The sequence below is a fragment of the Notamacropus eugenii genome, chromosome 4 (assembly GCF_028372415.1).
Source record: "Notamacropus eugenii isolate mMacEug1 chromosome 4, mMacEug1.pri_v2, whole genome shotgun sequence".
Lineage (NCBI taxonomy): Eukaryota > Metazoa > Chordata > Mammalia > Diprotodontia > Macropodidae > Notamacropus > Notamacropus eugenii.
Genome location: NC_092875.1, coordinates 202,831,631 through 202,849,159, shown reverse-complemented (window position 1 = coordinate 202,849,159; position 17,529 = coordinate 202,831,631).

Sequence of the window (17,529 nt, the reverse complement as noted above, 5' to 3'; positions counted from 1 at the left end):
CTGCACATCTTCACTGGATTATTGGCATAGCTTACTCAAATATACTGCAGAAATGGGGGTTGCAGAGAACAAGCAATAAATTTGACACAGAAAAAGTATATACACTCTTATAATAGAGCATAAGATGAGGGAAAATTCTTTTTTGTGATATTTGTCTAATACAAATGTGGCTTTTAACTTCTAAGGTTTCTTTTTACCTTCATATTCTTTCTGGTCATGTTGATTTCTCTTCCTTTGGGACCATAAGTCATTAATTTAAAAACTAAAAAAAGTCCAATAGCTAAATAGAATAAATATTAGTATCATTTATTAAAACCACTTTGAGTAAAATCAAATTCTAACAAGCTCATGCTTAGAGTTATCCCACTTCTACCCCTTGTTAACTTACTCCGTTCTCTCCACAAGAGGTAGCTGGGCAAAGACATATTACACAATCTTTCCTAGATAATATATCTCTCGGAAAATGTTAATACATCTCAAGTGCCTCTCATGCTACTTCAACTCAAGCATTAAATGATACACTTTTATCGTGCTTTGCAGGGTTTAACCTGTACCTCACAATTGGCCTAAGTACTGCAGGAGAAAACAAGCCATGCAATGAGAAGACCCAAAAGCAGATCAGGTGGAAGGAATCAGTCGACGTGGAGAGCTTCCGAGTCGATTCACAGTTTCATGTTCCCCTGGTGACACCTGACATTCCAATAGCAAGGTCCGCCTAAATAATTACAGGTGTCAATGAAGGACACAGTCCCAGAGAACCAGTGACTGAAACAGTACCCTCTGATTTTCCTCTTCAGGTTAAGTCTTACTGTCTGCCTGCAGCAACCTCCCCTCAAGCAGGTGGCAGCTTTCAGTGTGAGTGATTTCCTCGGGTCTGATGGAGTATTTAATTTTCAGTGTCTGTTCTTGCCGTTCCTAGGCTTCTCTACTTTCCTCTTCACTTTCAGCAGTCAACTTTCAAGAAACAAAGATGAGGAGGCAACTTCAACTTCCTTCCAACTGCTTGGCAGGCCTAATGTGATTGAAGTAACTCTTATCTCTCCTCTGGTACTTGGGACAGCAAACATAGTTAAGTAAATTATCAAGTATTACTGAAGGAATTAGTCATGTGTACCTCCATGGAAAATGAAAGTCAATTTATCATCAAGTAAATTGAAAAGTGATAAATTGCTTTTTAAGTTTTCTACCATAAAAACTTTTCCTCTTCCTCACTGAAATCACTGAGGTCCACCTAGGCTGGTCTTTTCTAACACTTGACAGAAGCCAGATGCCCTCTGTACACTTTGTGATGTGATCAGCCATAAAATATGCAACAAGTAGAGTCTTTTTATCAGCATGTCCCCTTACACTGGGCAATGTTACTGGCCTCTAAGGGAAACACGTACTTAACCAAGATAGACCAGGCTTAGTTATCTTTCCTCCTATTGCAATCTTTTTGTTTGTTTTGTAGGACACAGCTCTATGGGAGCAGCCTGGTAGATACTAGAGATCTTTAGTTTGCCTCATTTTAAAATATGAGATATCCAATGATGGTATTTCCTAGAGGTACAAGTAGGTCTCAAAAGCCTGTCTTAGAACTATTCCATATCTATTCCATAGATAGACTTCTTATTACTAAAAATGGGAGAGGGCATTTGTAAAACCGAACAATTTGCGGCTATGCCCTTACAAGCAACAATGTGTTACTGGTCAGAGTAAGTAATTCTTTGTAGATCAATAGCAGGCAATGTCACCTACTGTCATTTTCCACTTGTAGTTACTGCCTACCATTGTTTTAAGTTGCTCTCCATGTATCCTTAGCATTCTTCTCCTGTCCTCTTTCACTAGATTATAGTGAAATTCATGAAATCACCATCACCTTTATGTTACTTAAATTTTATTTTTTCAATGAACATTTATTTTTTCTCTCACTCACAACCCACCCCCACCCCCCCAAAAAAAAGAAAGGAAAGGAAATTTCCCAAACTAGCTGTATCGGAGAAAGTGTATCTCTATACATACATATTTAGGCCATTGCTTCTCTCTGAAAGTGACAGCATTTTCATCACTGGTCCTCTGTAATCATTAACCATTACCTTTACATATTAGGTATTTTCAGTGTTCTCCTGTGGCTGCTAACTTACCATGATATGATACCTACTTGATGTCTACTTGCAATGACATGGCTTCCACATGAAGCACTGTCATTGAAAGTGTTGCTAAATCAGAGGTTCAAGCTGATACTACCTCAGAGAATCATAATTCGACAATGTCTTAGAAATTATGTTTTTGGGACTATTTTGGAGATTTCTGGGAGAGAGAAATTAGAAGAAAAGAGAGATCTTTTTGCACCTTGTAAGAAGAGGACATACAGGGTCAAGTGGTTCTAGGATGCCCACTGTTCCCTAACCCTCTTCTCCTATGACCCTATGAGCTCCTCTTGCAGGAGATGGGAATTAGAAACTGAAGAGAGAACCCTTCTCTTGGCCATACAGGTGAGATTGCAGAGTGTCTGGAGAGACCTTTGCTGAAGGGGATTAACTCAAAGATCATATCTCCACTAAAATGGCAAACAATTTGTTTGTGGCCTCTTCCATACATGAAATGGAAAGGGACAGAAGACAGCAAGAATGGAAATTGCCTGTCTCTTTAAAGTCTCTTGAGTGGAGGACTATTCCTGGATTAGTAGCCAATCCTCCTTGGATACATTTCCATCCCCCTGCTGTTATCACAGGGGCCAAAGGACTACTGAATCATTCCAAAGAACCAATTCCTTCAGAGCTAAGCACATATTTCCCTAGAAGTGGCCAGAGGAACTCAGTACATGCTCCATGAGATGCATTTCAATCCAAACCCTAATACATTTACTTATTCAAATAGTTCTTACACAGATAAAAGGTGACTTGAAGCAAGCCATGGAACATCCTTATAAATCATTTTTATTAATAACTAATCTTGAAAAATTCACTTAGTTTGCTATCTTACAACCCCCAGTTTCTAATGCTCCATGCCTCCCCTTCTTAACGATGCCCACTTCCAGCTACTATATGACCCCTGCGACCTGGCTATGAGATCATGCATATTTTCTCATATAAATTGCTCTAAGTTCACTGTAACCTGAAAACCAAACAAAACAGAAGCAATGAGTAAAGGACAAGTGGAGTAAGCTTGTTTTAGGTCTACAATGGGATCTTTAGACATACTTCCTTATTTCCTTAAGGTCCTCAGTATTTATTTGCTCATTCATTCTTTTATTCATTCAACAACCATTTCTGAACAGTGCAAAGCATGTGTAAAGATCTGAGGTTGAAACAAAGACAAATAAGACTTGATCCTTGCCCTCAAGCAGTGCACAATCTAATGTAAGAGATGGAATGCATGCAAATATCTATAATCCAGGACAACATGATAAATACATAAGGGATGCATAAAGGGTGAGGAAAGTTCTGAGGCAGGTCAGTTCTTAACCCTGTCAGACAGGAAAGATCCATGAAAGAAGTGATATATTAACCTGTCCTCATGCAGCATTTCAGCCAGTAGAGATTAGATTGAGGAGCATATTCCTGGCACAAGAAAAACATTGATAAAAGCCAGAAAAGTATAAGAAATGTTCAGGGAATGGTTAGACCTGTGATGAGAGTAGTATGAGCTAAGACTTAAAAGGTATGTCAGAAAGAGAATTCAGAGGGTCATGAATACCTTTCTGAGTTTAACTTTCATTCAGCAGCCAATAGCGAGAACTTAAAGATTTTTGAGCGGCCAAATGATTAATTCCAGTTTTAACTGTCAATATAATTTGGTAGAATGTATGCATATGTTGGACTGAAGAAAGAGTGCAGCTAAGAGAGCACAGAGAGTGTTATTTCAATGGACCAGGTAAGAGGCTGTGAAAAGTCAACGAGAATAAAAGGTTAGGGATGGATTCAAGAGATATTGTAGAAGTAGGTTCAAAGGGCTTAAGGACAAAGTGGCTCGAGGGTGTGGGAAGAATCCAAGATAACTTCAAGTTTTCAAATATGAATGACCAGAAGTAGAGTAGTGACAACTATATTAAAGAATATTAGGGAAATCAAAGAGGAAGGGGAGAAGATTTTGGACAAAATTAATAGTTTTGAATGTGATTTAAAATGCTGGAGAGGCATTATGCCAGAGATGCCTGTAGGTGAATGGAAATGACATTTCTTGGGAAAGAGGTCAAGGCTGGAGATAAAGATTAAGTGACAATCTGTATAGTGGGAAGTTTAATTTGTGGAAGGGACTGAAGTTGTTAATGGAGAGGGAGAAAAGAGGGAGAAGGATGGATCTTTAGGGAATGCCCGCATCTAGTACAGGAGCTTTTTTCTTCCATATAGAACTAGGTTGGTTTTGGTATCACACCATTATTGCTTAATTATTCAAGTTAGTCTAAAACATGACACCTGTTTCAGGCAACACTATATCTTCTAAGCTGCCAAAAGGAGTCAAGATCTCTTCATATTCTGCATGCATTTTGCATTTTATCTCTTTGTAACTTGTATACTAGTTTCTCCAGGTGGTTTTTTTTTTCCATTCCTACTCCTTATCTCCTAGATTCAGCTATGTAACAGAATTCAATATTCAACAGATATTTGTGACATGGCATAATGGAAACAGTACTAGACTTGGAACACAAGAACTGGATTCAAGTCTCTGCTCTGACATTTAACCAGCTATGTATGGTAACAGGTAAATGACTTAACCTCTCTTTGCCTCAGATTCTTCAATTATAATGGCAGAAGTGGTATCTCCAGTGGTGGTCTAGTAGAAAGAGTACTGGCCTTGAAGTTAGGAGCTTCAAATTCCATCTCCAACACTCAGACTACATTACCATGTGCTAATAAATTAAACTTTCTGAGCTACACTTTCCTCACCAGTGATATGTAGAGAGACAGAAGGAAGGAAGGAAGGAAGGAAGGAAGGAAGGAAGGAAGGAAGGAAGGAAGGAAGGAAGGAAGGAAGGAAGAAAAGAACAGAGAGAAGGAGACATGGAGAATGATGGCAACATAGAAAGAGAGAGAGAGGGAACAGAGAGATTGAGAGAGGAAGAGAAAAAGACAGGAGGAGACAGAGACAGAAAGACAGAAAGGGAGAAAGCGACTGAGAAAAACACACACACAAAGAAACAGAGAGATAGAAAAATTAATCCAGAGGAAGGAGAGCTCACCTCAAATGCAAAGTCAGTGAAAGCTATATGGAGGGGAGATATTTGATCTAGAATTTGAAGGATGGGAAAATATTTCAGATTCAGAAAGTATATGGCAATCTGTGTAACGATGATATCCTTGTTATATTTCATGTTTTTTTGCAAGGATTTATGTTTTGCAAGGGTTTATGAAAACACAGTCTGGAAAATCTGGATTCAAATTCTGCCATTAATACATGCTGTGAAGCTGAGCACATAGTGCCTGGCACATAGAAAGCACTTAATAAATGCTTGTTTGCTGACTGACTGACTGACTTGACAATCTCTCAGTGCCCACAGCAACTAAAGTCATAAATGGCAGAATAATTGCTATCTCATTGGTAGAAACAGTTTTCTCATGGAGGAACTCTACACTAATCAGCCAATAAGCACTGATTAAGTGCCCAAAATTCTAGTTCTTGAGAATACAACAACAAACATTAAATTGATGCCCTTCTCAAGAATCTTGTATTCTCATGTCCATTACTCCTCATTACTGGCCTTGGAATCATGAAGACCAGAAGTCCTACCTCTGACATTTACTGACTATGTCACCTTGGGTAAGTTGCTTAACTTCCCAATGGTCTAAAGAACTCTCTAAGCAGAGAAGGTGGCAACCTGCATTAGTAGAGGGGTTCTCCATCAGAGACTTTCCTATAGCAATGAAATCTTAGGTCTTATTTCCATCCCTGGTTATAAAGCTGCTGACATAGTCTGTCACTGACACATAAAACCTTCATTAATAGTAATATATTTACTTATTATCCATATAGGGTCTTCCATGGGCTCTGCTATACAAGGACCCCTTGATTTTTCTCATCCTTCACTGTAACCAGTCTTCAATAGTCAAAGAGCTTGGTGCACAGTGATTCATGTAATGGGAAACAGTAAAACACTCTTATAATCCCACAGCATGGCCCTATGCCTTGGATTTGTTTATAAAAATGGTCAAACACAACACCTGTATACATGATGATGTATAGTGCACCTCTCACTGGAAAACTAGAAACCTATAAAGTAGGTGTTATCCTTATACCCTAGTACCAATATAAGACAGAGGTCTATTTTATCTGTACTAAGAAATGATATCTTTCCTCTTGACAAATTGGATTCCACCATTGTAGAGCTTTTTTTGTTTTTGGAAAGCAGTTGGGCTAAAGGTTTTTAAACTAATTTCTTCAGAAGCATTTCATATAAATTATGCGTCAATGTATAATATATTTATTTCAATTCAACCTTCAATAAGATGGATGTGTTTACTTACCCTCTCTCAAGCAAACTCACACTGTCCTTATTTAATGATATTTATTATAACTGTTAGACTTACAAGAAGATATGAAAAGGAAGAAAAGACCAAGGAAAAGAGGCCCCTAGAATATTAGAGGCACCACAGAGGTCATCTAGTCCACCCTCCACATTTTGCAATGAGGAAACTGAGGTTCCCAGAAGGAAAGTGAGTTCCCAAGGTCACACAGAGCTTAGCTAGACCAGGAAGTAAACTCATTTCTCCTGCCTCTCAATCTACCATTCTTTTCTTCACACTACCAAGACCTGGTTTTTACCTCCTTAGAAATGTGTATAATGTATCCAAATTTTGTTTTGAAAACCAATAAGGAAGAGCAATTAATAGTTATGATCTTAACATTTAAAGAAAGGTTTCTCAAAGGCAGACTTCCAGTTCCGTCTTTCAGAAAGGTCACATAAAAGAGTAGTGGTACTTTCCTATGGGAAACAAGGACATATCCAATCCTGTGTTTTTGGTAGACACTCGTACCAATATTTGATTTTATTTTGTCTACAGACAGATAAAAGTTATATCACAGTTACTTCCTGCCACCCTAGCCCCATTAAACATTTATTGCATCCTACACCTGTGCAATTGAAATACAGAGATGACCCAGGATTCTTTTAGCCAGCAGCCCCAAATCTCTGATTTCCCTTTTTCAGCCACCACTTCCTTAACCCCAGCAAGACTGGAAGCTACATGACAGCATGGTTCTGGGAAAGGAGAGAGAGGAGCAGGGATTCCCATTCAATACCACAAGTTGCTTTACCTGAATGAGCCAATGTACCCCTAAGTCTCTTCAGGCATCTGTACTTCCTTCCACAGTCTTCTCATTGTGTGCCCCACTTCTTCAACATCTTGTCCTTAAGCATCTACAATAATCACCTCTTTGATGACTCAGCTTCTTGTAGAGAAAAAGCTCACCAGGGAGAAATAAAATGAGGCAGAGAGAAGGAGGAGAAAACAGGTCAAAAAAAAAGTAATATGAGGGAAAGGGCATGATATTTTCCTAAAGCATGAATAGTAAATATGATCAAGCAGAAGAGTAATGTTGTAAAAGAGATTATCTATTGAAAGAGATGACTTCAAAGGTCCCATTTAGCTTTAAGAATTTATGATTCTCCGAACAAGTGAAATCCATTTGTATTAGTCTTAAACTTATTCCTCAATTCTTGTTTTCTTATAAGTGTAAGTTATCCAATATGCCTGGTCTAAGACCAAGAAATGATGTGCTTTTAACTGATAAGAATCAGAACTTTCACCAGGAATAAGGTAGTACCAATGGAGAAGAGATAAGTAACCCAAAAACAAGCCATTGAAAATTCAGGACTGTGAAAGAAAACTCTTTAATTTTATAAAATTAAATTTTATAAACACTTTAATTTTTAAACCGCTACTCATCCCCACGTACATGTGAATCCATTACACTTTTATCCAACCTAATAGCACTAACTGGTCATACCTCAATTCAGTTAAACTCAACAATTATTAAGTGCTTATCATGGACATGCACAGAATATGGTGCACTGGTGCTTTGGTGCTTTGGCGCACTGACAAACTGAGCCTTGTACTCTATACACACCTATTGCACCTACTATGGAAAAAGCTTTATGCTAGGCACTGGGAAAATAGTAACAAAAATGAACAGTCCCTGATCTCAGGGAGGTTGTATTCTCCTGGGAAGAAATATATACATGGATAAGTAAATCAAATATATATATTTGAAATAACTACAAAGTAATTGGGAGAGGAGCTGATTCTCAAACATTTGGGGGGGTCAGGAGGATTCCTCTCAAGGCAGTTTCATATGGGGAAATACTGCACTAGAAGAAAACATTTTATAGCTTATAAAAAAGATACTATATCTGATTAATTGTTTTCTCAGAAAGACATTGCTTACTGTGTAGTTTAGTGGTAAAATACTGATTAGAACATACCATGAGTATTCAGACTAGATCTGTAACATCAACTAAGTTTGCCATAATTAAAATTAAATAGTAAAATTAAATACTTCAAACAGAGTAAATTCTATTTCTAATATGCATAAAATTCTTGTCTATAGACTTATTTGTTTGTTTTTGTATAATGTAACATTGCCTGGGATGATTTGGGTGAGGTGGAAGAATGGAGTAGGTGATTTCTCAAATAGGAAGCGAATGTGTTAAAGAATTTGGTTTTCTGCAATAACAGATTTCTTCAGAAACCAGAGACTTTGTGAAAGCTTCCTCCGAACTGCCCAGCAAGATAGGCAGCAAATATTTGGGTCAATTTGCATGTGTGTGTGTGTGTGTGTGTGTGTGTGTGTGTGTGTATTTGTATGTATGCATGTTTTATAATTCTTTGGAAATATGAATACATTTTCCTACTATGCTAGAAAACAAACTCTAAAGTTTTCAGTTCACCCAGTGAAAGTTCTGGGACCTATCTAAGGCATTAATTGCTGTTCCCTTGAATAACGAGGTCAAAAGATTATGTATGGTCAAGAGTGATCGAATTCGAGTTGGAAGGGACCTAACTTACAAGAGTATCTCCGCAATCACTCAACAAGCTTTATGACATATTGTTATATTCTAAGCAATCTACTAGGTATTGGGAACACGAATGCCCCCAAAATGAAACAAGCCCAACTCTCAAGTAACCTACTAAGTATATACAAAATAAACATAAGGGAGTTGAGAAGGAAAACACTAACGGTTATGGGGATTAAGGAAGGCTTTGTCCCTTGTTTAACCGATGAGGAAACTAAGTCACAAAGAGATTAACTTTGTCAAAGTTTACATGGTACCAAGTAGAAGAACCAGGATTCAGATATAAGTCCGCAGATTTCAAATCCAGTAATCATGAAGTTTGTATATATTAGAAAGAGAAATGGCTTTATTCATTTTTAAGGCACTGTGGAGTCATGAAGAGGGCACGGATTCTAGAATTTCCTCCCACCATACTTCAAAAACTCTATAGTGATTCCAAAATCATCTGCAAAGATTAGCTCCTCATTTCAGATATCTAAGTAGACTTTGCACATAGCAACCATGTACAGCATTTAGGGGAACTTAGAAACACCTAGAAACTTCTTGTCTACAGAGTTATTTGTTTGTCTTTAGATAATGTAAGACTATCTTGTATGATCTGGGTGAGATGAAAGAACGGAGTAGATGATTTCTCAAAGTGTCTTCAATTATTACTTAATGGTGACACAATAGCCAACTAACCTCCAACCACAGACAAGGTCAGACTAAAGGAGACAAAGCTCCCTGGTAGAGTTGTGCTTACAACAGAAGGAGCAGACATTGCTAAACTAGAGCAAGCATCACGGCTCAGAAACCAACAGAGGAGCTAAAAGAGACAAGGGAGAAAAAGAAAAGACACTGTCACCATCCTAGAAGCAAGTTTGAAAGAAACAAAAAATAATAATCTTTTTGCCCTAATTCTGGGGGGAAAGGGAGAAGAATCCTGTCTTTTATGATTTCCATTGTTCTCTATACCATAAAGTTTGCTGCAACATATCTTGGTAAAGGAACTTATATGGAGAGGCAATATGGTACAGTAGAAGAAACCATGTTTAGAGTACTGGCTATACCAATTATTTGCTGCATGACCTTGGGTAAGTCATTTTTCCCTCTGATCCTCATTTTCTTAAATCTATAAGATAGAGATGTCACTTGCACCACCAACCGTATGAGGTTGATGCAAAGACAGAGATTTTTAAGCCCTAAAGAGTCAAAGAAAGGGAAGTTTATTTAGATGATGGAGCAAATTGCTAAAGGATGTGGAAATGAGGCCAGATAAAGTTGAAGTGAAGAAACAAGGGATATTCAGTGTAAGGGTGAAAAATAATATCTTCAATTTTTGTAAGAATTATCATTTGAAGAGGAAGTAAGACATATTCTACTCTCACCCAAAGTACCAAAGTAGAAGGGATGGGTAGAAATTGCAAAGAAACAGATTTTGGCTTCACGTAAGAGAAAAATTTTCCAACCAATGGAGTGATTCAGAGACATGGGCAGCTGTAAGAGGTAGATTGCCCTTCTTGAAGGTCTTTCAGTAGGAGTTGGTTTACTATTTTTCCAGAAATAATGTAATGGGAAATACAAACTGAGTATGAATTACTCTAGGCTTCTGAAGTACCTCCTAGTTCTGGGGATCCTATGATTCTTTTTACATACAACTTGACCTTACAGTGTTGCCAAAATAATGTCATATAATTCCTGTTTTTCATAGTATTTGCTCTCTATGCTTCCTCCTGCTTCAGAAAGTCCTGTACTACATGTATATAGCATATGTGTGAGATATGGCCCAAAGGAGAAAAGGAAAAAGGAGAGAAGTGCTACCTAAGTAAACCCACAAATGGAGTGAATCTGTGAGTAGTAGGCAATTAATAAATGTTTGTGATATAGAAGTCAACAGGGGAATTGCTGCTCAATTTGAATGCACCTGATCCATGTGATGGGATAACAGAGCATAGAACTTTATCAGAAAGGGACACTTTCCATGGGGCTAGATATGCACTCTGGTCCCTTGCTGTGCAAATATACCTTGGCGACATGACAGTCAGTCAATTAATAAGTATTTAAGTATACCTCATATGCCAGATGCTGGAGATTAAAAGAAAGCAAAAAAGGGATGCTAGGAGATAATTCCCCACCCTTGAGGAGTTCAAAATCTAATGGAGGAGATAACATGTAAAGAATTATATATAAACAAGTTATATGAAGAAGAGATAGGAAATGACTTGGGAAGGCACTAGAATTCAGAGAGACTGGTGAAATATTCTTGTAGAAAATAAGATTTTAAATGAGACTTAAAGGAAGCTGGGAGACCAGGAGGCAGAAATAAAGAAAGAAAACATTCTAGGTGTTAAGGGACAGCCATTAAAAGTGCTCAGAGCTAAGCAATGTAGTGTTTTGTCCAAGGAACAGCAAAAAAGCCAATGGCACTGGATCAAGAATTTGGGAGTTGGGAGAAGTGTATAATATGTATGAAGACGGGAGAGGATAAGGGCTATGTTATGAATGGCTTTGAATGCCAAACAGAGGATGTTGAATCTCATCCTGGAGTTGACAAGGAACCAGTGGAATTTATTGAATATGGGGTGACAAAGTCAGATCTGTGCTTTAGGAAAATCACTTTGGTGGCTGAATGGAGGATGAACTAGAGTGGGGAAAGATTTGTGACAGGTAGATAAACCAGCTGTCTGTTGCAATAATCCAGGAATGAGGGGATAAGGGTCTACACCAAGGTGGTAGGCAGTATCAGAGGAAAGAAAAGGGAATGTTTGATACATTTTGCAAAAGTGAAATCAATAAACCTTGACAACAGACTGGATATGGGTGGGTAGGAGATTGGTTGGTTGCTTGGTTGCTTGGTTGCTTGGTTGGTAGTTATCTTTTATTCTAGAAGAGGACCAAAATGGCATCACTATGTTAGAGTCAAGTTACAGTGCATCTGGCTGTGGATGATCGATCAGTGTCAGCTCTGAATATTCTGCCATAGGTTGGGTACAAGTAGTCCTTGTGAACATCTGGGGTGGATTCTCTAAATTTGCACATCTCACATGTCTTTTGAGCTCCCGAAATTCTGCTTTGCTCATACAGCATAGCACCTTCTTTTATGCTGGCATGTTATACTAGGTGGTCCTTTGCCAACATCTCCCATGTCACACTATCAATTCCAAAGTTCTTCAGGAAGACCTTGAGAATGTCCTTGTATTGCTTCTTTGGACCACCGTGCAAGCATCTTCCTTGTGTGAGTTCTTCATAAAAATAGTGCTTTGGGTAAACATACATTTGGCATTCAAACAATGTGGCCAGCTCATTGGAGTTGCACTATCCACAGTAGAGTTTGAATGCATGATAGTTTAGCTCAAGAAAGGAATCTCTGGTACCTTATCCTGCTAGGTGATCTTCAGAATCTTCCTAAGACAATTCAGATGGAAATGATTCAGTTTCCTGGCATGGTGCTGGTATATTGTCCAGGTTTCACAGGCATATAGCCATAAGATTAGTACAACAGCTCTGTAGACTTTCAGTATGGTAGACAGTCTAATAACTCTTCTCTCCCACACTTTATTTCAGAGCCTCCCAAACACTTAGCTAGCTCTGGTAAAACATGCATTAATCTCATTATGAATATGCACATTCCTGGAAAGTATACTGAAAAGGTAAGTGAACTTATCCACAGTATTCACAATTTCTCCATTTGCTGTATCTCATGATTCTGTGTATGGATGGTGTGGTGCTGGTTGGTGGAGTGCGGTTTTTTTTGGGGGGGGGCATTAATTGTTAGGACAAAATTAGCATAAGCAGCAGACCCATACTTTCTTTAATCTCAACTGCAGAGGCTCCATTGAGCCTCAAAGAAAAACATCATGCACCAACTGTCCCTCTACTTTAGTCTTGACTTGTAGCCTTTTCAAGTTAAATAATTTACCATCAGTATAGTAGCTGACCTTAATGCCATGTTCATCCTCATTGAAGGTATCTGACAACATTGCTGAAAATATCATGCTAAAAAGCTTGGGAGCAAGATCAAAGCTTTGTTTGCCTCTTTTGAGGACTAGGAAAGCACAAGTTCATTATCTAGAACCCAGGCAAGCATGGGCTATAAAATCGTAAAACTGATGTACAATACTGATGAACTTCTCTGAGCAACCATAATTTGACAAAATTTTCTATAAGCCTCATGACTGACAGTATCAAATACTTTGGTCAGATCAATAAATGTTGTGTATAGACAGCTGTTCTGCTCTTGGCATTTTTTTCTGGAGTTATCAGACAACAAACACCATATCAACTGCTCCTTGGCCCTCTCTGAAGCCACACTGGCTCTCAGGGAGATGAGTGAGAGAGATAGTAAGGAGTTAAGGATGACACCTAGGTTGTGAGTCTCAGGGACTAAGGGTTTGGTGACACCTTTAAGATAATAGGGAAGCTAGGAAGGGAGGTTTTAGAGGGAAACATAATGACTTCAATTTTAGAAATGTCACATTTAAGATGTCTACAGGACATTAAGTTTAACATGCTAATAGGCAGTTGGAGATGTATGACTGGGGGTCAACAGAAAGGTTAGAGTTAGATAAACACATTTGAGAATCATCAGCATAGAGATCATAATGACACACCAACTCGTGATTAATCAGTCACTAGTGACTGAATCAGCAGTGATGAACCCTTATTAAGGAATCCCTTCCTCAGTAGTCTATGAAAAGGAGGATATAGTCAGCCCTTTCATCCTCCTAGGGTTCTCCCTCAGTGTGTAAGTTTTTTTCCTCCCTTGGATATCCAGCAATAGGAACAAAATAGGTTGGAGTTTTCCTGCCTTCCCACCCCCTGTGTAGCTCAAGAACATGACAGCAAGAACACATACTTGTCTAGGTTAGTGGCTTTACCCTCCTTCCCATGAATTAGGCATGGAGGAATGGAGGTTAATCAGTGGCACTTGAACTGAGCTTTGAAAAGAACTAAAGATTATAAAAGGCAGAGGTAAAGAGAGAGGGCATTCCAGGAATACAGGATGACCTAGGAAAAGTATGGGAAAAGGAGATGGAATGTTGCCTAAAGGAACAGTAAATAGACCAATTTGACTGGAATAAAAAGTGCATGAAGCTATGTAATAAACCTGGAAAAGTAAGATGAAGACACTATGAAGAGTTTTAAATGCCAAAGAGGCTTGCTTTTTATCCTAGGGGCACTAGGGAGCCAATGGAGTTTATTAGGGAAGGAAGTGACAGACCTGGGATTTAGAACATTACATTTGGAGTTGTGTGGATGATAGACTGGAAAGGCAAGAGAATTGAGGCAGGGAGACAAATTAAGAGGTTAATGCAATATTTTTGGCAAGAGATGATGAAACTAAGAACTCTAAGAACTAAGAACACCACTGTAGTGGTGGCTGAATAAGTTTAACAGGATACAAGTGTGAGAAATGCTACAAAGATACATATGAAATGGATTAGGTATTTGGGGACTAAGGGAGGAAAAGAGTAAGGCATCAAAGATGACACTGAAATTGTAGACTTGGTGACTGGAAAAGAATAGTTCCCTTGATATTAATTGGGAAGTTAAGACATGTGGGATTGAGAAGAGTGAGAGGTAGAGAATGAGTTCTGGTTTTGATCGTTTGGTTTGAGATGTCTAACAGATATCCAGTGGGATATGTCCAAAACTCAGGAGGTGAAGAGGGACTAGAATTCGAGTGAATGAAATTGGAATGAAGACAGTCATTAAAGCTGAGAGATTGTTTGATTAAGGATAGTAGAAGAATCATCAACATAGATACAAGATTTCTGATTTCCCTTTTAGCTCTAAAAGTTTCATGTTTCTATGAGTTTATTGTACTTGGTCTGAGAATTGAGAGCTAATAAAGGTTTTTCAGTAGGAAAATGAAATAATTAAAATAATCTTTTAGGAAGCTTAACTTGTTATTAGTACTTATGCAGAACAGATTGAGACAAGAAGATCATCTCATGTTTGGATTCAGGAAGATCTTAATTCAAAATCCACCTTATATATTCATTGCCCATAGGTAAATGACTTACTCTCTCTGAACCCTTATTTTCTCCTCTATAAAATGAGGATTATAATAATGCATACTTTGAGGATTTATTATGATCTCAAAATATATATAAACATGCTTTGCAAATTTTAAAAGTGAAATATAATAGCTGTTTTATTCACCTACCATTTACTAGCTTCATGACCTTGGTAAAAAAAAAAAAAAGCCTAAAGCCTCAGTAAAATGGGTATAAAAATCTGATAATCCCTTAACTGTCATGTGGGGGATAGACCACATGCTCTCTTGAGCCTAAGTACCATTATTTTGTGATAACCCTTAATTCCATTTGTTCCAGTTCTTCAAAGCAATTTCTCCAGCAATGTAACTGTCCATGGTCCTAAAGAAAGGAAAGAAGGGAAGGGAAGGGAAGGGAAGGGAAGGGAAGGGAAGGGAAGGGAAGGGAAGGGAAGGGAAGGGAAGGGAAGGGAAGGGAAGGGAAGGGAAGGGAAGGGAAAGGAAGGGAAGGGAAGGGAAGGGAAGGACTAATTAGTATTCTTTTTTGTTAGACATCTGAAGTTTTGATTGTGAATTCCAACCGGACTTCTCTTTGCATAAAATGTAATTACCTATTCTCCTAATATTGAGAGTGCTGAAAAACATTGGTAGTGGCTTCTGAGCAGGAAGTATTGCAGCAGAGATAACAACCCATTTTGCCTAAGGCATTGGTCTTCTCAAAAGTTTATTTGTTATTCATCATTCAAACAACAGAAAAATAGGGTAAGAAGTTTTAATTATCCTGACAGCCAGTTTTCAAAGATAGACATCTAAAGCTGTCTGACCAGGGTATCAGATGAGCTAAAGTTGTCAACCAGAACAATTGTGGTCAAGACAGAAATGTGGCCATTATTTTAAAATATAGTCCTTGCTTTTATGTCCTCACCTCCAGTCACAAGGTATCCTTACTGCCTGTTCAAAATACACTCTAAATAAAGCAGGCTGAAATTGGATTGTTTATAGTGCATTGAAAGGTATAAGAGATTTTAGATTCACTCTACAGCTAGCATCTCATTGAGTTACAGTTGCTATTATTTGTTTCATTTGATCTCTAATATCTTTAGAAAGCAAAGTCCTAATTGAATGCCTCATTTTGACATGGAGGTGACATTGAGTTCCTGCAGGGTGTCCCAATAAAGCATAAACTCTCTGAGGTTCTACCACGATGGAAAGATTTTGAGTAAGGTCCAAGCAAAAATACTGGATCAGATTTCTGTGGGCCAACTTAACTAAATCAGAGAAGTTCATCACCAGCATACTGGCCACTTAGTGGCAAATTCTTTGGCCATGGAAGCCCAAGAAATAGAGCAAAAGGTAACATGGTACTCAGTTATGTGTAGTGCCCATGAACACACACTTCTTGTAATTCCTTTCAATTTCAATACAGTCAGAGTTGCAGAAAAGGTACAAAGAGCACAAAGAATCAAAAATTTGTTATTGTTAGTCTGCATGTGAGATCATTGTACAAAGACCCTATAGATGTTAGAACCAAATTGCATCCATTTTTTATATTCTCAGTATAGAAAAAAAAATACCCAAAGACAAAAAGTTAAAGCTAAATGGGAGAATGGTTCACAGGTTCTCCCTGGAGAGGGATATAAACAAGTTGACAAAATACATATTATCATGTATCAAAAGCAAGAATATAATTTAACATCGTGTTTGGTCATTGCAATGCTTTTAATAAATATTTTTTCAAACCACAATGAAAATAATTTCCACTTATGTGCCAATGTCTCTAACAGAGGATTCAGAGTTTGTGAAATTCAGTGAAGAATTTGATACCAAGTGCCAGAAAAAATCACCAGAAGACTGGTGAAAAAATAATTGGAAAACATAGTTGAGGAGTAAGGAATGAGAGAGCCCAGAGACACATGGACTACACAGAAACCTAATACCCAGATATCACAAATACTTTCTTCACCAAAGGAATTGGGAACAGCAAATAGCATCATACACACACCAAACAAAGATTATATTTTAAGAGACAAGAAATTACATTTTAATGATGTGCTATTCATTCCAGTTTTAGCTTCTCTGTGTAGTCAGAAAACAGCTCACGAATGCAATGACAACATTATTTTAAAAAGCTAGAAAGGATGAAAATGAGAAAATGCATGGTATAAAATTAAAACAACATCAACTCAACCTATGTACATAAATTGTAAATACTACTAAGAAAGAAATGACTGGAGGAAAATACGCAGACACCAACTATGATAGTTATATACAAAAGTTCATAGAATCATATATTTAGCACTGGGAGTGATGTAAGAGGTTATTGATTCCACATCCCACATTTTACAAATGAGGAAACTGAGAGGTCTGGTGAATTGCCCAAGTTCACACAGTTAGTAAATATTTGAGGCAATTTTTTTTTTTATTACAGGTCATCCTGGCTCTAAGTTTAGTGTCCTATCTGCTATAGCCAGATTAATTGATTTAAATAAATTACCAGAAAAAGAAAAGCAAAAGAGCATAAAAAACACCTTAGCAAATATTTGACTTACTTGCCAAGTGG